The sequence below is a fragment of the Acomys minous genome (assembly GCF_964271855.1).
Source record: "Acomys minous genome assembly, chromosome: 13".
Taxonomy (NCBI): domain Eukaryota; kingdom Metazoa; phylum Chordata; class Mammalia; order Rodentia; family Muridae; genus Acomys; species Acomys minous.
The window spans coordinates 99,148,097-99,170,517 of record NC_140495.1 but is presented as its reverse complement, the minus strand read 5'-3'; the positions used below and the strand labels follow the sequence as shown (position 1 = coordinate 99,170,517).

At 41.2% G+C, this 22,421-nt stretch overlaps 1 pseudogene across 1 annotated transcript in view; it reads right to left on the bottom strand.

Annotated features, from left to right (window-relative positions):
- LOC311580514 (L-lactate dehydrogenase B chain-like) overlaps window positions 1-19,522 on the bottom strand; it is a 44,786-nt pseudogene extending 25,264 nt beyond the window's left edge. Inside the window, exons 1-3 of the transcript XR_014783547.1 lie at window positions 19,463-19,522; window positions 17,213-18,191; window positions 14,665-14,830 (exon numbers count right to left, since the gene is read on the bottom strand). The product of XR_014783547.1 is annotated as an L-lactate dehydrogenase B chain-like (transcript). The remainder of the gene's footprint in view (window positions 1-14,664; window positions 14,831-17,212; window positions 18,192-19,462) is intronic.
- Window positions 19,523-22,421: the final 2,899 nt, after the last annotated feature.

Genomic DNA, 22,421 nt, shown 5'->3' with positions numbered 1-22,421 from the left:
TAGGAGCCAGGCCTTGTTAAACTCTCAGAGACTTCTTCAGGATGTCAGCATCACCAGCTATCACAACCCCTGCTAGTTCCTACTTATCCTCTACCCCCCACACATATCAATCTTGTCACTTTGTGGCTTTCATTCTGTAACTTAATATATTTGTTTTTAAATCCCTAGCTAACTAATACACTTTCAACAGAATGTAATGGTAAGAACGTTATTGGAAGCCAAGAAACTCTGCACTTTGTCTCCCAGTGGCAATTTGGGTGTGTTCTATGGTGCTAAAAACTCACTGAAAAATCAAAAGCAAGCATTAAAGGAATAGTGAGTTACAAGTCACATCCCCCAATTCCCTCATTCCCCGTCCCCAAGACACCAGGGGGCAGAAGCCTGGATCCAGTCATTGGAGGAAAGATCACAAGCGGGCCTTCCTCAACCACTTAGCGGCATCTTCCTTAAACACATTACCCCACCCTCACTATAAGGATATATACTCCATCCACCAAACTCCACAATTACAGATGCTATGTGAAAATGAAACTCAGAATCGTAATACGAGAATATATTTTCTGTAAAACACATCCAAGTTTCAGTACATAATATGCAAGCTGATAGAAAATGAAATTTTAATGTCTCTTGACTTTAATTAATGTTAGCCCAGAAGTTAAATGGTTCTTTCTGGAAATAGTGAAAAGTACATAATGTCCATATAAATCACTCACCACGGAGTAGCAGGAATACCCTACTGTTCATGAGAGAAATGACAGCCTCTTTCCTATTATTATAAAATAAAAAAAAAAGGTATGGGCTATATCAAGTTGCTGGATGTTTCAAGTTAATGCCCAACGCTATAGACTTTTTCAGATTTTTCTCAATAACTACAGATGGTGCTGCTAGTGGCTTATGTGACACCGCTTCCATGTTGCTCTATCCATTGCATCCCTGATAGACTGGTTATCTAATAAATAACACACTAGAACCTACAACTTTCACAGTTTGCCAGATTCTCCGTAATTATTCTATGTGGGAGTGGGCACACTTTGGGAATAACAGCTTGTGTTTACGTTACTCAGTAGTTACAAGTTTCCAGTTAGATAAACAATGGGGAGATAAAACTGGCGTGGGTTAACTGCACACTAACTATATGGTCCTTTTTTAAACTAGGAGACTGAGACAAAGAGTCGGAGCCAAAGCACAGGGCAAATGCTTTGAAGGAAGCCTAAGGTATCGGGCTTGTTCTTGTGTTCAGTTCTGACTGTCAAAACACTGAGGTAGAACAGATGAACAGAAGTGGGCTACACAGCCTTGGTACACAGTGAGATATCCTCTACCATGCCATGTAGTGTTTGGATTCTAAAAGACAAGAAAGACTGCTCTCTGGACAAAGACTTCCTTTAATGAAGCTCTCTTGGCTAATAGACAGGAGAGTACTCAAATCAAGGAGGTTTTACCGCTCCAGGCTTATTAGACCTGTGGATTTGCAGTGTCTGCTGGAACTAGGCGCCTTTGTCAGAAATGAGCCATTTTCTGTTGAGCCATCTTTGTACAGCAAGAACTGAGGGTGTATTGAGATGTTTCTTAGTTAATGAAGGGCTCTGAGTCCTAGACAGCACACTGCCCGAGCCCGACTAGAGGATCCGGGGCTGCTCTGCTTGATCCCATCTGGTCTCTAAACTTGTCTGAACAATTTTCTTAGAGGTGGAGATTGAGAACTGATTTATTGGTGGAATGTTATTAAAAGAATATATTGAAGGGATGGTAGGAAAGGTTCGGAGAGGAAAGAGAGTGACTATGTGGCTTTAGAAGCATTGACACTAATATGGAGCTCAGGAATATTAGTAATACCCGGAGTCATCCTGAAGCCTCCATCAGGTGTCATCCCTTCATGTTAAAAGGACAGACAGGATAGGACATACTACATTCAAAAATGGTGGTTCAATCACAAAACAAGTTCCAAGACATCCAGAGATACACAAGGAAACCATGTCCCAAAAAAGAAAAAAAAATGAGTCGTTCACTTTTCACTTCAGGCAACGACTATGATTTTGGAAAGAGAGGGACTGTGTTGGGACAGAAGCGCCTGGATGCTGGGACATGTAATGCTACTCCACTAAGGGGGACATGGCTGGATTCCTAACGCCATCAGCCATCAGTGCTTCTAAGTAGGACCACTGAGAGGCACCAGAAGAGCCATGCAGCTTATGAATAGGCGTTTGCTGTGCTATGGCTAAACCCTGGTTCTCTTGTACGCTATGCAAACACTCCACATTGGTCTACATCCACAGTACCCCCACAAGTAGTATTTGAAATAAAACAAGATCTACATTAGTTCCTCACCCATTGTAGGAGGGAGTGCAAACAGCAAGAGGGAATGGAAGCCATCAAGAAAACAAGGGCTCCTAAATGCGACAAGGCTGATAATCATATGAACTCACGGACACTGGCAGTATGACTAGGGCTTGCATGTGTCTGTGCCAGAGGGAGTTCCAGCACTGACTGAGGTAGACACAAGCCCTAATCCCGAACCCAAAAGCCAAGAAAAATCATTTTCTTCAGCCTAGAGGAATCTCACTGGGGTGTGTGAACCATACATGAGAGCAAAACCCATGCCCAGCAATTGACGGCCAACATAAATGAACTCAGTGGCCTCTTTGGAGGTTGTCTCATGAAGGTTTGTCAGGAAATTTAAAGAAAATTCACCTTACAGGTCATTTGCCTGTATATTATGAGTTCTGGTTTGTTTTAGTAGGACCCCGGTATGTATAAACACGTGCTTCTTCACTTCTATATGTGTCTCTTGTGGGGTTTTTTTTTTCTTTTTCTGTTTTTCTTCCCTTGCTTTATTTTATACTATTCTAGTTTGTTTTCTTTGGGTTTTATCTTATTTTATAATTATTATTTAGCTGTCAATTTGTTCTTCTTAACATCCATAGACAGAAACGGAGAAAGAAAGGATTTGAATTTACATGGAAGGGAAGGTGGGAGGCTCTTGGAGAATTTGGAGAGGGGGAAACCTGTGATTAAAATATATTGTGTGGGGGGAAAAAAGCATATTTTCAATAAAAGAAAAATAGAAAAAACATCTACAGAAGTTTTCTCCTATATTTTGTTGAATTTATTTGGCTGTTAGATTTGGTCAAGAGCTCACAAAGGTGAGAAAAAAAAATATTTTAAAAGTCCTAGAATGGCCAGAGAGGTAGTTGGGTTGTGAAGAGTGTGTGCTGCCCTACTAGAGCACACACAGCACACAGCTCTTGACCATTTGTAACTCCATCTCAAGGGATATGATGCCTGTTTTTGGTTTCCATGGCACCTACCCATATTTACACTAGACACAACATATGCATTATCAAACATAAAATAAAAATTTAAAACATCTAAGATTTTTTGTGTAATATCAATCATGATTTAGTACCTAACGTATGTTAAGAAACATGATACATAACTTATATATGTTCCCTAAAAGTTTACCTTCTCTCTAAGACTTTCTTACTGCCATTTACATGACAAAACTGAAGGTGAACACAGTTCATGACTGGACTGTCTTTGGACCAAACAGTTGTTAGATTAGACCCACCGGGAAGTGGTGAGGAACCGATGATGCCCAAGACTAAAAGAAAAAGTTCAATACGTCAACAGTATTGTCATTGGAGGAGACCATAGAGCTCAACCACACTATTAAGTAAGACAGTTCTTAAAGGATAAAAAATGTTTTCTTCCTGAAAGAGCTTTCTATGTTGCAGGATAATATTCTTTGGGCATGTGGGACTTTTAAGCAAAAGAGATGGAGTGTTTCTGGCGCCATGTTCACAGTGTGGGAACTACTTCTTCCCACTGTAGGTACAGAGAGTATTATGTGTCAAGTAACGAAGAGGAGGCACTGCAAAAGACGATGAGGCATTCGGGAGAAACGCACACAACAGCGAACTACCAGAAAGGCGCAGGCAAGCTCTCCTCACAGCGAAGACACACAGTTCACAGAAGGCTGCCGCTTACCCCAGAGCTTCCATCTGGTGCACACGGAAGAGAACTTCTCGCAGAAACAGAAGTCCTGATGTAATGCATAGCATAGTGTGAAGGGTGTTACACGGCATCATGTAGAGGGTGACACACACACACACACACACACACACACACACGAGGAAAGCAAACATGTGCGGAGGCTGAGTGCTGGCAGCCGCTGTAAGCTCAACTTGTCACGAGTGTGAGACTGAAACAGAAGCAGGCTGTTCACTTTAGCTAGATGATGCATTTACTCAAGTTAACTGTCTGGGATAACCTTCTAAGGTTCTCTATGGATTCTCTAGGAGAAGTTAAAGTGAACACTTTCCTTCACTTAAAATAAAGGAGCCTTTAAACATTAAAATAAATAAATAAATAAATAAAAATTAACCTATTACCACAGAAGCTTCCTAAAATATAAACATATATAAAAACTCAAATAGAATTACCATATAATGGTGGGGGAAGGGAGTAACCACTGCTAGACACCATATGCTATCAAATAAAACTCCCAGTATCACACGTGCCCCGGCTAAGTCATATCCTGCACAACACTTCCCAATGGCTCCCTGAGTTTCAGGTTCTCACTGCTCTGCCACCTTCCACCCACAGACCATTCCTATGTATCTTCCATCTCCTCCCTGCTTTGGAAACTTGCACACAGCCTGGTCTGTTCAGAAGGTAGATGGTTGAGTGCAAAGTCCTGGCAGCTTCCAGGCTTTGCTTGACTTCTATACAAGGACCAAATGTAGGGTACCACCCAGAGCTCTACCGTCTGCATCTCCTCCTCGCTAGATGGCCATTAACACAGGAAGCGATAATTGGTTACTTCTTTTTGAGTTGTCGGCCAAGCGGGAATCCATAGACTCCCCACATGTCACAAGCCACTGCCAGGATCCTTAGCCGCCCACCAGAGCCTTATAGAAGGAAACTGTTGTGAAAGCCGCCACATATTTAAGTCATAGAACATGGAGAAATCTATCTGGGATTCAACTTGAGGCTTCATATTTTATTTCTGCTGCCTAGCATCCATATTGCTGGAAGGTATTATACATGTTACCAGAGGATAAAAGTAACCGTCAACTAATTTAGCTATAAACTTTACAAGCTACAATAATGACCTGCCTGGTAAGGTACGCTCACGTAGAAAGTAACCACCCACTTTCTTAATGGATTGAAAGCCCATTCCATGAGAGAGAGCCTATACCCAAATGCCTAAAGCCAGAGAAAACATGGGCACTAAAGGAAAATGTATTGCTATTTATTCTGCTAAATGGGCATAACATTAAAATGACTACCAATGGCATATTGCTGTACTTCTGAGCGTTCATTGTACAAGCTTCTTGCAGTAGATGATAATTAACAGAGAGACTCACAACTGAATATATATATATATATATTCAGTCCTAAATGGGATGTCTAGATCACTCCCTTCCCTTAAGGCTCAAGGATCTATGTAGAGGAGGGGGCAAAAAATATAAAAGCCAGCAGCAATGATGATTTCAAAGAAATTATTTTCGGACAAAACACACATCTGGACTCACAGAGACTGTGACAGATACTTAAGACCTGCACAAGCTCAAGCCAGACAAAACTGCAACACGAGGAAGGGAAATAAGCTCCGAGTCTCACCCCTGTCTGAGGAGCTTTGGGATTTCTTTTTCTTTTTCTTTTTCTTTTTCTTTTTTTTTTTTTTTTTTTTTTTTTTTTTTTTTTGGTTTTTCGAGACAGGGTCTCTCTGTGTAGCCTTGGCGAGCTTTGGGATTTCACTGCTACTGGGCGATGGAAAGCCAGTGTTCTTTAGTGGAGTGACACTTGGTACCTGGACTACAGGCCAGGACAAGCCTTGTGTATGGGAAGCATCACTCAAAACCACAAACTGAACTGCACGTACTTCTTTTCTTTTTAAGAGAGAAAGAGAAAAAGAACATGAAGTTGGGTAAGTCGGGAGTTAGAAGAAAATCTGGGAGGAGTTGGGGGAGTGAATATGATTAAAAGATATTGTATAAACTTCTGAAAGAATAAAGAAAAGCGTTATTTTAAAAAACATCGAAACTAGAATAATCCAGAGCAAGAAGAACTGTAATGAAATATTTTTAAATTCAAATGAGCATTCTCAGCAATCAATACAACTTTCACATCCTGCTTCAGTAAGGATTGCAACAGTGTTCACTCATGCACTGCCTTGGCAAAATTAAGGAATGCATGTTCCTATCCAAAGTCACTAGCCCTCATGAAAAAAAAATGTAAATTGTAAAAAGTGTTCTAGTATTTTCAATGTGTGTGCATGTCATCTCAAGCTGCCTTCAAAAATCCTCACAGTCAAATGTTTTTACTATCCTGTTCTATTCTAAGTGATCTGTAATATTTCTTCCAGATCAGGGGCTGTCAGCCTGTGAGCTGGGACTCCTTTTGGGGTCACATATCAGATATCCTGAATAGCAGATATTTACATTATAATCCATAGCAGCAGTGAAAATACAGTTATGAATTAGCAACAAAAATAATTTTATGTCTGGGGTTAAAACAACATAAGTAACTGTATGAAAGAGTGACAGCATCAGAAAGTTGAGAATGACTCTCTGGCTGATAATGGACCTGAATTTCAGGTACTCACTGCTCTCTCTGCCCTGGTCCTTAAACAGTGACATCAATTCAAGGCCATTATCTCAGCAACAATGGGTATAGTACGAGCTAGAAAAATCACTTTTTTTCTTCTTGCCCTCAAGTCTTGGCATCCTCTAGTTAATGTGGTGCAGCCTCGGTTTTGGATGCAAAACTGTGGGTTGGCATTATCTGCTTGAACTATGTGCTTCCATCACAAATACGTTGCCTCGTCTTTGTCAGTAAAAACTGTGCATGAATTACAGAGGACAATTTCTTCTATTGATGGTGAAAGGCAAAGGGTGTAAACCCCGAGGGATTTAAGAGTGGAATGCAGGCTGCAGGTGCAAGAGTAGCCAGAAAAAGCTCCTAGGCGGTTTCATTATAAAATGCAGACAGCTCTTTCTGTAGGCAAGAGCTCCTTAGGCAGCCTGGGTACAGCACCGCAGGTGGGCTAGGTAAGCAGGCAGCAGACTGTGGCAGCCAGCGGGCTCTCACCTATGTTTCTTCTCCACTGTTCTTTAAGCAGAGGATTGAATTCTACAGAAACCACTCTCAAATATTTTTAAAGAAGATTTGTTAAATTTTTCTGCCAGGCTGGATTCTCTGGAGAAACAAAATCAATAGATTTCTGTAAGTTTCTTTCTCTTCTCTGTCTCTGTCTCTGTGTCTCTGTCTCTGTCTCTCTCTGTCTCTGTGTGTGTGTGTGTGTGTGTGTGTGTGTGTGTGTGTGTGTGTGTGTAAGTGTGTGTCTGTAGCTTGATCCTGGGCTTCCCAGCCTCCAGAACTGTAAGAGAGCAAATATTCATAATTGCCCAGTCTCGGCTTCCAACAGTGCAGTCGCAGCATCATAGACACTCAAAAGGATGCTCACTACATGAGCCAGTGAGTAGAGAGCTCTCCACCACAGCTCTCCAGACTAGAATCTTTCAGTGTTCCAGAAATGTGTTTGTGTGATGAGTTTTGTGACAATGTCGCTAATGTGGAGCAAAGCACTTGTACAATTTTTCACCTGTCAAACTACATGGTCCTCAGCATTCCCATCAGAGAGCCAACAGTCACCAGCTGTAAAATATTGAGCCCGGCAATCTACAAGCAATGGACACTGTCTCCCATTTCAAAACAAAACAAAAACAAAAACACGTTCCAGGTTGGTAAGCAAGTCACACATGGCTTTGTGTGTGTGTGTGTGTGTGTGTATGTGTGTATGTGTATGTGTGTGTGTGTGTATGTGTGTGTGTATGTGTGTGTGTGTATGTGTGTGTGTGTATGTGTGTGTGTGTGTGTGAAGTAATGGCATTGTAACTTCTGACACACATTGTAAATGTTTAAGACATATGATAGCATCCTAATGAGCTACTTGTCAGACTATATCAACTTCACAAAAGCAAGCTGTGGCCAGTCATCATAAGAACCCTAAGCTTTATTTGATGGGTGATCTATTCCTAGTCACAGCCTACAAGCTTACTGCAAATATAAAATCATTCAGGATACAATCTGTCAACCTTCATGTTTTATGTGCTTGGTAACAAAACTCTTGTTTACTTCTAGTTGTGGTATTTATTATGTGGTTACTGTCAATACTCCACAGAAAATATATGAAAACCACCTATGAACTGTTAGTTCTTTTTTCACGGCTAAGTTGTCTCCTATGAACTCTAGATTTCCCTCTATTAGTTTGCACATATCCTGGAAGGGAAATTTTCCTCTCCTTGACATGGGTATCACAAAGAGAAATTAATACAAATAAGTAATCTATTCCAAGACGCAGCTTCCACAAGCTTCGTTCCACACGAGGAATATAGCAGATTCTGTTACTGATGCTTTCAAATCATCTCTGAGTTAAGTATATTTTGACTTCAAATCAACCCCAACCATCCACCATAATATCTCATGCTTACTAAGATCAGCAGGATTATTGCCAGGGTGTTTTGCATACAACCAGACAAGGCAGACTTTATAGTGAAATAGCTTTGGATCCCAAATCTCAACTCACCCATTACTCACTACAGTGCACAGATCCACTGCCTCATCTCTTTTCTAAATATTATAATGTACAATAACTACTTACTATGCCCTGTATCAGAACTGGAAGATTACCATTTCCTTGTCACTGACCCTGTTATGAAAAAAACTACAAAATGAACATTGACACATATAGCAGGCAATAGGGGCAACCACAACAAAAACAATAAACACACACACTCACACCTGAATCTGTTGATATATTGTGGGGAGGAGTGTAAGCTTGCCACAGGTGAAAGCAGTCTTGGCGGGCTTTGCCCTTGGACACACCACCGACACTCCCTGAGATTAACCTTGAGATAGACTGGGTGGAGTCATCCTGGGCCTGGAATTCAGGAAGCTACTGGGGACTGCACATGGACTACTGTGTTTCCAATCTACCCTCAATGGGAGGCGGAGACCGCCCCTTGCTCGTGAGAGACAGGTAGGCAGAGAGGAGGAGAGGGGCTGCAGGTTGAGACGAGGATCAGCGAACAGGCCTGACCAGCTCGCAGGCCAGAGACACCTAGGGACCCGTACTGTGGAGCGGATACCACTGGAAGGTTCACTCTTGTTTCCCTTTAATCTTTTTTCCCTCTTGTGTAAGATAGTTGGGTTGTATAATAAATTTTAATTGTTAAGAAACAGAGCCAACAGCAGAGGCAGGCAGATCGCTGTGAGTTCAAGGCCAGCCTGGTCTACAAAGTGAGTCCAGGACAGCCAAGGCTACACAGAGAAACCCTGTCTCGAAAAACAAAAACAAAAAACAAAAAAAAAAAGAGAAAGAAACAGAGCCAACAATATATGATATATATCATATATCAGATATAACAGATGTGTGTGTGTGTAAAATACTCAAATATTCTCATTTCTGTCAACCACTCTGTCATATCTTGAGCAAGAATAGTGTCAAATCACTGTAGCAATGCCTTCACTCTCCTTTATGGTTTTCAAGTAGAAATTTAGTTCAGTCTCTCTTTGTATGGCCTCACAGGCTTTTTAATAACTTTATTGCTGATTTCTGTTTCAATAGTTGAAGTCCTTGCTATAATTTTGACTTTAACAACAGGAATACTGGAATTTTGAGTAAATAAATATTTAAATAATAATATAATAACAGGAAAACAATTAAGACATTTAAATAACATCAAAAAATGAGTAATTAATCTTTAACTCTGGCAGGTGTTAGTAGACCACAGACCAGATCAAGGTAACAGGAGAAAATTAAGAGAAATCCTTTAGAATATTCTATTAAAACACTATTATAATGATTTATAGGCGGAAATTGATCACCCTAAATTCAGAAAGATTTCTTAAGAAGGTATGAAAAAATATTTTTTATTCTCAATATACTTACACGTCAGATGGTAAATTATTATATGAACTCAATAAAAAAGACAATTTTCTCCACATGCACCTGTATCATGTCAGTTCCTATTGTAATTATCTTTAATGATTGCAGAGCCAATAAAACGAGTTGGAATTTGACTAGCAATTATGCTACTCCATTTCATTTAATTCAGCTATTTCAAGCCAAATATAAAACCATCACTGCCAACAGGTAGTACTTGAGTGAAGTCACATAGAGCACCGTGCGGAGTTCTTCAGTAAGACAAGTCAGCTATGAGCTGTTGTATGCCACTAAGGTGATGTGCTCATCAACCGCAGAGCAGCAATTGGCTAAATGGGATCAAATCACATGACCAGAAATGCTCAGCTCTATTTCTTTCTTTTTTTTTTTTTTTTTTTTTTTTTTTTTTTTTTTTGGTTTTTCGAGACAGGGTCTCTCTGTGTAGCCTTGGCTGTCCTGGACTTACTTTGTAGACCAGGCTGGCCTCGAACTCACAGCGATCCGCCTGCCCCTGCCTCCCGAGTGCTGGGATTAAAGGCGTGCGCCACCACGCCCAGCTCTCAGCTCTATTTCTAAGCAGCCCTAGCCATAGAAGAATCAATGATAGCTACTTACATACTAACCCCAAGACAGAGGTTTAAAATCTAATACGTGTGTTTGAAACGATAAGTTTTAAATGCCCTAAATTCTATTTCAGATTCTATTTTAAAGACTATTTTAGTATGGTGCTCTTGTTTTTAGATTTCCAACATAATGGGGTACAGGTTTGTTTGTTTTCTTAAGTATTTCCTTAACATTTTCTGAAAGCCACAGTATTAGCTATCAATGCTGAATGTGAAAACTGCTTCTCTGTCCTAGTTCTTCATGTTTCCTCAATGGCAATGTTATATTGTTGACTTAGACATATATACAAAAAGGGTTGGCTGTGAATTTTTCACCCTTGAATTTCATTTAAAACGCTGTTTTTGGTCTTTGATTCATAACTTTGGTCATAAGAAAAATTCCATGATGTTAGTGTTAATGCAGGCAGTAACATCATGGCAACATCAACTGTCTACCAATGCAGATCATAATAACTTGTAACGTTAAACTTCTGGAGAAAAACCCTATGTCACTTATGTGAAGAAACAAATAAATATTAAAAAGCAAAGGCAGCTGAGTTCTGTTCAGATTGCCACATCTAAGGCATGGGGCCGCCCATAGAGTACACATGACTGTAAGCCTGGGTGTTACTGTTATACCTGAAGTGAGACTTTCAAATCATATGTATACTGATTACATCTTGGTTGCTGTGATAAAACACCGTAAGAATATGTTTTGGTTTATAGTTACAAAGAGAGGGAGACAGTCGAAAATGACAGAGGAAGCGCAACAGCGGTCAGCCAGAGCAGAGAGCTGAGAGATGTCACTATCCACTGAGGGGAAGCAGAAACAGGGACAGAAATGGAGCTAGACCACACAACCTCCAGGGCTACCCCAAGTGACATACTTCTGTCAGCAAAGTCCCACCCCTTAAAAGTCCCATAGCCGTTCTGATTACCATCAAAAATTGGGGACCCTGTGTTCCAATGCATGAGCCAGTGGGGGACATTTCTCATTCAGATCACTACAATATGAAATTACGGGTTACAACGTTCATCTTTATGAGATTTCCACATTATACTTGGATTATGAAGACCGCAGTTGATGAGACTGCAGAAATGGCCCCATGGTTAAGAGTGTGTACTGGCCCTGCAGAGGGCTTGAGTTTGGCTCCAAGCACCATAGCAGGAGACTCACAACTGCCAGTAATTCCAACTCCAAGGGATCCTAAGGCCTGGGCCTCCCTGGGCACCTGCATTCCATGTGCACATACTCACACAAATACATATGTACATATAATTACAAATATTTAAAACAAACCCTTAAAATAAACTCTACCCATATTAAGTTGTGACCTCATCTAGACACCTTGGTAAATTTCTCAGGACATCATTTACCTCTCCACTGTGACCAGATGGACTTAAGGGCACTTTTCTCTTTTCATCTTCTCTCTCAGATACACTAAATTCAAAAAAAAAAAAATTGTCCTGACTCTCAAATCTGTACTCAGATTAGTGGTGTTCTCTCTGTTGCCTGAACCTAACTCCTTTCCCCTGTGTTCAGTTCCTTCAAGTTATATTATCACACAGGTCTTATTTATGAGCTTAACCAACCTCTCTCTATGCATGGTTCCTCTGTGCCAATACAATCTTTCATTTGCTTTCCTGTGCTATCAGCAGGTAGTTTAACAACAAGTAACAAAACGTATCATTACATATAATAAAATGGAAAGAAAAAACAAAATCCTTGTGAAAAATCAAATGATTAATCCAGGGCAGCGGGGGATTTAAGATTGAGCAAATAGAACTCCTCTATTACAGAATAGAGCAGGTAGTGTAAACAAAAGCAAAGAAACCTGCTACACCATGATGCAGAGCCCGAAGAGGGAGGAAAATAAGAGATAATTGCTCAGAATCATTAGCCATTAAATTCTCGGTGCCGGCAAACTTTAGTTCAATTATTCTAGAGGGAAAATATGAGTATGCTAATAACTCTTTTACATGCAAAAGACCTATGCCACTCTTTTCAAAAAGAGACTTTATGCAATATGCTATTCATAGTAATAATGGGCATGATTGCCAATTAAAGAAATTTCAGCTAAAGTGAAGGAGCTTTGATACTTCTGCTTTCTTTGGAGGTGGTGCCTATCAGAGGACGTGATATCTTCTGAAGGCAGGCTTATGGAAACTACAAATCCTTTCTGTTTACCGAAACCAAGAGTATATGTGTTAGCCTCAAAATACGGAGTACATCTGAGGTATATAGAAAGCTCTTATGATAAACCATGATCCCAGGAGCTGCATAAGCAAGATGCACAGAGAAGATGAGCCTCATGAGAGTGGGTCAGTATAATAGGTTACTATGACGACAACATAGCTAGTGAGTAACGAGAATTTATAGAACATGAGGCTGGTATGGTTGAGACCAAACAAAGGTAGGAATTGAATAAACACAAAACAGGAATAAAATCACTATCTCTTCTCAGTAGGAATCTGAAGCTGGCCAGTGGCAACTGGAAGGTAACCTGTGACTAGCAACAGGCACGCGGCTAAGTGTTTATCTCTACAAAAAAGCTCAGTTGCAGTTGCATGCAAACTTGGCTTGGGGCTATTGGTGGGAGAGCCTGCCTCTTACAATCAGCTCGTGGGCTTGGGAAGGCATTTTTCTTCCTCCAAGGACACCAAGAGAAAATGTCTGCTTCTGCTTTCGACTAACTACAGCTGGGGACCCACTTTGAGAACAGAAATTCCACTTTGAGACACACAACTCTAAGAAGGAGGAAACAAATAAACTTACCCAGAGTGGCTTACAACAAGCACAAGTAAGATGGAAGGAAAAGCAGGGCCAGGGTGGAGCAAGTGGTCAATTGAGGGCATGGGGAAACTTGAAATTGAGCAGTCAGAGCCAAGTGTGGAAAGAATAAAAACCAGTTACTTAAGAAAATGTCCTTATAATAGTGCTGATGGAGGCTGCTTAAAAGATACAAGTAACCACACAAATACAGAAAGTTAAATTTAAAGAATATGTGTATAGCTGAACATTCAGCCACCTGCCAATCAACAGTGAGTTTAGGAACAGAGCTTCAGGCAAAGTATCAGAAGCAATAGCGTGTAACGTTTTATAATAAAATGTACAATGTGCAGAGGAGATAAAATGATCAAACACTGATAAGGCTCACATGGTTTTAAACCATCTTCATACATATAAATCACCAATTGCCAAGTGAGACAATAGTAACTGTAAAGTAGAGAAATAAAAAAAAATAACGATAATTTCATCAATGGATCCCGAATGAACATTGAACGTCTCCAAACATAGCAACTGTTAGGTCTCAAACCCGGGACAGATGGCTAACTAAGATGCCCATTGTCATATCCCAGCAGATCCAGGGATGGGCCTGGGCTTTCCTACCCTGACCCACTCCCCAGACTAGGCCAGTCTCTTGCACCAGGCCACTCTCCTTGGATGGCAGCCTCTCTCCTTTACCTCCTCACCACTCTCTCACATGGCCCACCTCAGGCTGCTCATGTTCACTCTGGATGTTTCCAGATGTCTCTGTGCATCCTTTTATCTACAATAAACCTCCTCCTCCACCATGCCTACAAGCAGTCACCTTCTTCCTTTCCTATTTCTTTTCTTTTCTTTTTTTTTTTTCTTTCCTTCAACAACCTAACAAAGAAAAGATGACTCTTCTTTGTTAGGTTAGGACAGATGACTCTATCACTGCTTAATGTGTCTCCCTCCACCCTTGATTCTAAGGGCTTCCATAAACTGGCTAAGGAGCCTGGTTAAATAACTCAGTGTCAGGTTAAGTGAGAAACCCTCTGTAAACACCTAAGTTGTGCAGTGATTGAGGAAGATATCTGATGTCAACCTCTGGCTCACATGCATGCGCCCATGTGCATATTAGCACACACATGAACACACACATACACTTTCTTAGGCTATAAAATAGACCCACCCAACATCCATCAGGAATCTAACTAACTAGGGATATTTAATCTAGTTTTAATTATCTGAAAGAAAAGTTAGTTGCATAATATCACATACTAATTTTATTTTTAAAAAAGAAGATTTCTTTTTGACTGTGTGTGTCGGTGGGGGAGGCACGCGCACACGGTTGCATGTACCTGCAAAGGCCACGAGATGATGCTGGATCCTGTGGAGCTGGAGTTGCAGGCAGTTGTGAGCAGTTGTGAGTGCGGGGAAGTGAAGTCAACACTCTGGAGAGCAGTGTACACTGTTCTCTGCTCAGCACAATCTGCAGTTCCGCATCCGTTTTCTTTCTTTCTTTTCCTTTTTGGAAGAAAACTATGTTTTAAAGGTAGGGAAATTTCATTAGAGGTATATAAGATAGACGCACAATTAACGGTTGGAGGTCAAAAAGATTAGATGAGGACCTGAGACTATATATTTTTTATAAAGATTTTAACTTTTAATGTTTGTGTGTGTGGTGTGGAAGGGTATGTGTACATACGCACATGTCCCTACAGAGGTCAGAAGGGGCTGTCATATCCTCTGGAACAAGAGTTATAAGCAGTTGTGAGCTATTCAGTATGGGTGATATTATCCAAGCTCAGGTCCCCGGAGAGAGCATCCCTCCAGCCTGTAACAGGTTGTGCTGCTTTCTTCCTGCTATACTTTGTCTGATGCACACCTGTGTATGTTTTATTTGTGTTTCTGCTTTGACTTGTCTTAATAGAATCTGTCCCAGCCACGCATATAAGTTTGAGCTTGCCGATAAACACCTCATTTTCACCTTACCATAGGGTCCCCAAATGCCTTAGGATGCGCGCTAATGTATTGAGCGGCGGGAAGAAACATCACGGTATTGCAGCTCAGGTCATGCCTGTGCCTTGGGAGAGAAGCATTTGCTGCAGCTATGAGTCAGATTAAATTTACAAGACTAAAAGGGGGAAACGAGTTCTGCGAAATGTGGATTGCTTCTTGGTGGCTTTCCTTTCTGATCATATAGTTCTGGCACGACGCTTAATAACGGGGGCCCCTGACACTGCATAAGCACTCCGCACAATTGTCGGAATGGAGAGAGATGCTGGGGGACTGCCTTGGGTGAGTGAGAAATGCTTGTTTGCACCTTATCTAGTGCTGCAAGACATAAAGAAATGCAGAGCACAGAAGCTGAAGCCCTGGGGGGAAAGTGGAGAAACCCAGAAAATTGAACGGATGATTTTTTTATTTTTTATGGTGCACAGGAACTATGCAGGATCCTGGTCTCGCCACCCCCACTGCGCAAGGCATGCAGCATTATAGCATGCATTGCTCAGCAGTGTGTAAAATAACTGCCTTCAATAAAATGCGTTCCTGTCTGTCTTTGGTCTTCTGAAATATACTGCTTGGAAATCTATTATCCAAAGTATAAAACTCACATCTTTGGGGGCTCCTTATAGTCTTACAAAATGAAATAAAATAAAAATCAATTAGCTATTTAGCCATTAATCAGTGAAATTCCCTTACTTTTATGTCTTCTCAGATTAGATTATCGCTGCTGCCGTGCTTAGGGTGCAATTTAGAAACATTTTTTTTAAATAAAGTATTTAGAGGGATGGAGAGATAACTCAGTGTTTGGAGGTCTTACAGGGGACCTGAGCTTGGTTCTCAGCACTCAAGTGAGAGGGCTCGCAACGCACTGTGACTCCAGCTCAAGGGAATCTAAAGTGCTCTTCAGGCCTCTGCAGGCACTGTATTCATGTGCACTCCCACTCCCGCCCCTGTGTAATTACAAAATGTAAAACAAACATTTTTTTCAGAAGAAAAATTTAAATGAACAGATTTCAACACATCCCCCAAAGCATGGATGAATGTTTCTTAATGAGGGCAATAAAATATCTCCTTTGTCTCCAATTTTTTCAATGAGAGAACTTACTATCGTGAAGTTTCATTTGCCATCAGGGTCCAGATCACATGCAGTTTCTTTCCCAGGCCCAAACCCAGAGCCCAGTGCGGGTGTGCGGCTGCGGAAAGCTGCAGGAATGAGAGGGTGACTAAGCAGGAGTGTCCTCCTGCACAGTGAAAATGCACGAAACAGCAAAGTATAGAAGAAAGAGCTCAGGGAGTGTGGGAAAGCGCCACGAAGACTGTTTTCTCAAGCCTTACACTTAGTGCCATGTTAATACCTAAAACACTTTGTAAGCAGCTTCGGAGAAGTGAAAATTGTTTATTCCTCAACTGAACCCAAAGTCCTGTGTCTCTGTCTGCCACTGCACTCCCGCCAGGTCCCTTTGCTGCCCAAGGCTGTGCTGGCAAATGGACCACTTAAAGGAGAAAATCTCTATTTTTTTTTTAAACCACAGTTTCATGTTACAACCCCGTATAGCACAGAAGTCAAGACAGCAGGAACCTGAGGACGTTGGTCATACCACATTCATAATCAGAGCAGGGAGCAACAAACACATGCATGCCCGCACTCACTTCTCCACTCTTACTCGGGTCCCAGGATGGTGTCGCCCACAGTGGGGCGGCATCGTCTCACTTCAGCTAGCTTGATCGAGAAACTCCTTCACAAGCACACTCACTAGACAACTTCTCGGTGAGACTTGAGAAATAAGTCTAGGTTGTATGACGTGTGACAGTTTGAAGCTAGCTGTCATCTTACTTGTGTCCCTTTCACACGAAGGGCACCTAGCTAGTTACTAAGGGGATGTCACACAAACACCACACCTTCTCAGCTGCACGTGGAGTCAGTGGTCTGCGGCACGCCTTCGGCTTCAGTGGAATTGCTTTCACTCCTATTTGGATTTTTCGAAATCGCTAAGAAGGCGAAGGATTTATGGGATGGTGGTTTCTCTCTTATTCAATCCCTGGAAACTTCCCAAAGATATTTCAAACCTATTTATGAGAGTATGTAATAAGTCACGAATTTGAAATTTATCATTTTTGTGCGTGCACAGATGTTTTGTCTGAACAGATGTCTGTGCACCCTATGTGTACCAGGTCTTCACAGAGGCCAGGAGAGGACATCGGAGAGTTAGAGGCAATCATGAGCCACCACGATCAAGTCCAGATCCTGTGGTAGAACAGGCTTGCTGGTCCCCACTCAGTTTGTTGGAGCCAGGGAAGGCTTTGGGGCTCAACGCCACACATTCCCTTCACCGTCGTAGACACGGGGTGAATCCGAGATGGGTTTTTCAGCATGGATTCAGTGCAGTCAGCTACACTTAAGCCAATGGCCCAGTTGGCGTAGCCGTTCAGCTTGATGACTTCATAGGCACTATCCACCACCGTCTTAGGCACTTCCTTCCAGTTCTCGCTGTCATGGTCCGCTCCCGTTTCTGGATTCAGTTCCTGGAGGGAGACTCCTGCCACATTCACCCCACTCCACAGTCATGCTGGAGTCGCCATGCTCACCCAGAATCCATCTGTGACCGCTGCTGGGATGGATGCCATGTTTCTTGGACATGAGGCAGCAGAAGCGAGCAGAGTCCAGATTGCATCCACTCCAGATCACACGATGCTTAGGTAGCCCGCTCAGGTTCCAGGACACGTTAAGCAGGGATAGCCACTGGGTTGGAAACCACAACGATGGTGCAGTCCGGGCTATACTTTATGATCTGAGGGATGATGAACTTGAAACCATTGATGTTTCTCTGCACCAGGTTGAGTCGACTCAGACTCATGATGGCTGATCCATCTCTGCAGCCTGTCAACCCAACATTTAAAAAAAAAGTCTATTAGAACTATTTTTCAGTTTGCGATTTAAGAAGCTTAATAAGGCTTCATTTACATGTTGTCATGGTCATATTGATATCTTTTACACCTGCAAAGTATTGTCAAACTTCTATTTTTAAAAATATTTATATATGCATTTATTATTATACAAATATAAAATAAGCTACATACTGCCAGAAGAACCACAAAGCAATCAGGAATTATATCAATGTTACATTCACAGTGTTTTGCCTATTTGTATTTGGCAGTCTTGAAGAAAGCATCTTTCCTATGTTGGTGTATCCAAAATTCTGAATTTAACTCCATAACTATCATATCTCATCTCCATCAACTTGAAACATCTATCTAGACCTAAAAACATTTTAACCCCTAAAAAACTAAGCTTAATTGTAAAGCTAAACTATGTGGTCTTCAACCCCATCAGAGACTTGAGAAGGAATAAAATTAATTACCTGAGCAAACAACAAGTGCAGGTTAGCAGCTTCCAAAGTGAAAAAATGACAGAGACAGTTTGCTTCCTGAACAGTCACCCAGAACTCTCTATAACGTTGGAGCATCATCTTCAGCCTTCTGGCCCAGTATATCTGACAGACATATTTGTGAGGCAGGAACTATTGAGGACTTGCTTACACTGTCTTGGGAGAGATTGGCCATCGACTCTGCCTGCGTGCAAATTTGCCTATTTTTAAGCAGTATTCTGTCTGTAGCTAAAACGGGAACATTTTGCCCAGTGGCTGGTTTGCCACATTTGAAGCTATCGCCATAAGGAGGTTCAAATTTCCCTTTAAAATACCACATTCTATGTGGCTAATATTTCGTTCCATAACAGTGGTATAACCTTGCCTTTTGGCTTCCATGGGTCCATATTTTGCTAACTGTTCTTGTTAAATGTTCCTCTTAACTGAGCTGTCAACCCAGCATAAGGTTTTTGTGCTTAAAAATTCACCCGGAGAAAGGTTCACCATTACAGTAGGATTTCAAACACCACTGTAGTTTCTGGCCAGATAATAAAGACTTTCTATTGGCTTAAAAAAAATTTTTTTTTAAATTTACCAACTTTTAAAATAAATTAGAACCAATTGCTAAAGTGAAGTGGAGATATCTGAGAAAGCTCAGAAGCCCTGGGTCTTATTTTTCAGACATAAGCCTCTCCATTAAAATAATAACCAATAATGACTATAATAACAAATAGAGAAAAGTGTATAAGTATGTGGGTTACATCATCCCCTTCTGGAGTGCGACCTGGTACCTTCAGAGTTGCTGGCTCTCCCCAATGGTGCATGTCCTCAGCGGCTGACACATTCTCTCTGGGAGGAATCAGGAAGAAGTAACTGCTAGTCCTGTCCTTGTTGCTAACTTCCTCTGAATTTTAATACCTACAGGGCCCCTGCTTGACTTTTTTTAAAAAAGTTTATTTATTTGTATTGTGTCGGGGGTGGGGGCCAGGATTTGCATGTGATTTAGTGGGCATGCCAAGAGATAAGTGTAGAGGTCAGATGACAACTTTGTGGAGTTGGTTCCCTCCTTCCATCATTTTGTAGGTCTCAGAGACCAAACTCAGGACGCTAGGCTTGTGGATCAAGGTTCTTGATCTGCTGAGCCGCCTCTTCAGCCTCCTATTTAGGTTTTGATCTACCACAAAAAGAAGTTAAAGCCGGGCGTGGTGGCGCACGCCTGTAATCCCAGCACTCGAGAGGCAGAGGCAGGTGGATCACTGTGAGTTCGAGGCCAGCCTGGTCTACAAAGCGAGTCCAGGACAGCCAAGGCTAACACAGAGAGACCTTGTCTCAAAAAACAAAAAAAAAAAAAAAAAAAAAAAAGAAGAAGAAGTTAAGTGCCACATGTTTGCACAGCATTCTATTCCATAAGAAATCTGTTCAGAATTCAGCTATAAAAAAAAAAAGTTATCAAAAGTTAGCCTAATGTTGAATAAATCAATTAGATTAAAAATAGATATAAGAAATGTATTTCAAAGTCTCTTTTTGAAATCTTCTTCAAAGAATCTTTTGTTTCAAATAGGACGGATTCAGTCACATCAAATAACTTCGCCTGCGTTTATTTCAGGCTGGGGATAGGAAGAAGTCACCCACAATGAGAAAGGATGAGCAAGGGGAGCGTGGCAATGTATACACAGAGGCTGACAGGCAGCAGACAGCAGATTAACATTTCAATCCCACCAAGTACAGTAATTTCAAATTGCTAAGATAGGAAAAGCAATCTACCTAGGAAAAAGAAGAGATGCTGGGAAAGCTGACTAACCCCATGTAGAATAATAAAGATCTATCTCTCTCACTCAAATATTTGTATATACTCAATAGAAAGTATCATTTATTTGATGGAGTAATGTATGTGCACGGCACTTGAAGATGGAGGCATAAGCAAGGACTTCCTGAGAAGGACTCAGATAGCTCAAGAGCTAATTCCAGGGGCTGGAGAGATGGCTCAGCAGTTAAGAGCACCGTCTGCTCTTCCAGAGGTTCTGAGTTCAATTCCCAACAACTACATGGTGGCTAAAAACCATCTATAATGGGATCTGATGCCCTCTTCTGACATGCACCATATATATGCACACAGAACACTAATACATTAATAAATAAGGCATGCACCATATATATGTACACAGAACACTAAAGTAATAAATATATATATGTACACAGAACACTCATACATTAATAAATAAAGCATGCACTATATATATATACACACAGAACACTTGTACATTAATAAAGTGTGCACTATGTATATATACACAGAACACTCAAATATTAATAAATAACACTTTTAAAATTTTTAAAAGTTAATTCCAGGAATTGATAAACATAATTAAAATCTTATTTTAAGATAATGTCTCAGTGAATGCTGCACAAGCATAAAGTTCAAATATACAATAATTACATAGAGAAAAACTAGCAACGATATATGTGTGTCTATATACCCAGAGTTGAGGGGGTGTGAGCAGAGACAAGTGGATCCATGGGCTTGCAAGGAGGCGGTCCAGGTATAATGGTGAGTTCCAAATTCCAAGAGGAGGTCTGTCTCAAAGATGAGGTGCAGAGAAATAGATGAGGCTTCCTGATATTGGCTTCCGACCTCTACAAGCTCATGTGTTCATGCCTTCAACATGTGCACTTGTATGCACATACATCCTCTCTCTCTCTCTCTCTCTCTCTCTCTCTCTCTCTCTCTCTCTCTCTGTGTGTGTGTGTGTGTGTGTGTGTGTGTCTGTCTGTCTGTCCTCTCTCTCTGTCTGTCTCTGTATCTTTCTTTCTCTGTCTGTCTCTGCCTGTGTGTCTCTCTCTGTCTCTCTCTCTATCTATCTCTGTTTCTCTGTGTCTGTCTGTCTGTCTCTCTATCTCTCTCTCCCTCTCTCTCTCTCCCTCTCTCTCTCTCTCCCTCTCTCTCTCTCACATGCACAAACACACACACACACACACACACACACACACACACACACACACACACACACACACACACACACTCACCACCTCATTCCTGCTTTGCAAAGGAAGGAGTCATCAGAGTGAAGAGACAGCCTATGGACTATGCTCTTCTCTGTCGTCACTGACTTCATCCAAACTGACCTGCAGTTCCACACAGGCAAAAACAGTGGAGACATGCCATATTATGAAGATGTCTTGAGTGACTTCAAAAGGAAATTGCTGACCTCACTATCTCACCTGCACATTCTCGTTGTTTCCTATGCCCAACTGGGTATGTTTTGTTCTTAAAATTAAATTTTATCATATCATAAGATTAAAAAATATGACTTTGGAGCATCTGATTTTCCAAGTGGTTTTGGTTTCTTTGACTGGATGCATCCTCCCTCCCTTTCCCTCCGTCCTTCCTTTCTTCCTTCCTTCCCAGTCTGCCTGCCTGTCTGTCTTACCACATTTTGGTATGATGAGAAAAATACCTACTAGCCAGAAGCTTCTGGCTTGGCACCAGTTCAATTAGTGCCAGAACTGAACCTGACTCTATACAGCAGCACTGCTTGGCTCTGTGGCTACTCTCATATTTTTCAGAATATATGTACTGGCAACTCTACCTCAGCAGACAGAAATAAGTTTTTCCTGAATTCTTAACAACTGTTGTAAATATATGATGAGGTGCCAAAGTTTTAGTATATTCTGTAGTCTCTCTTTGAATGAAAACTAATGATGACAGGGACAGAGACTATTCTATCTTTTTGCTGAGAGTGGTA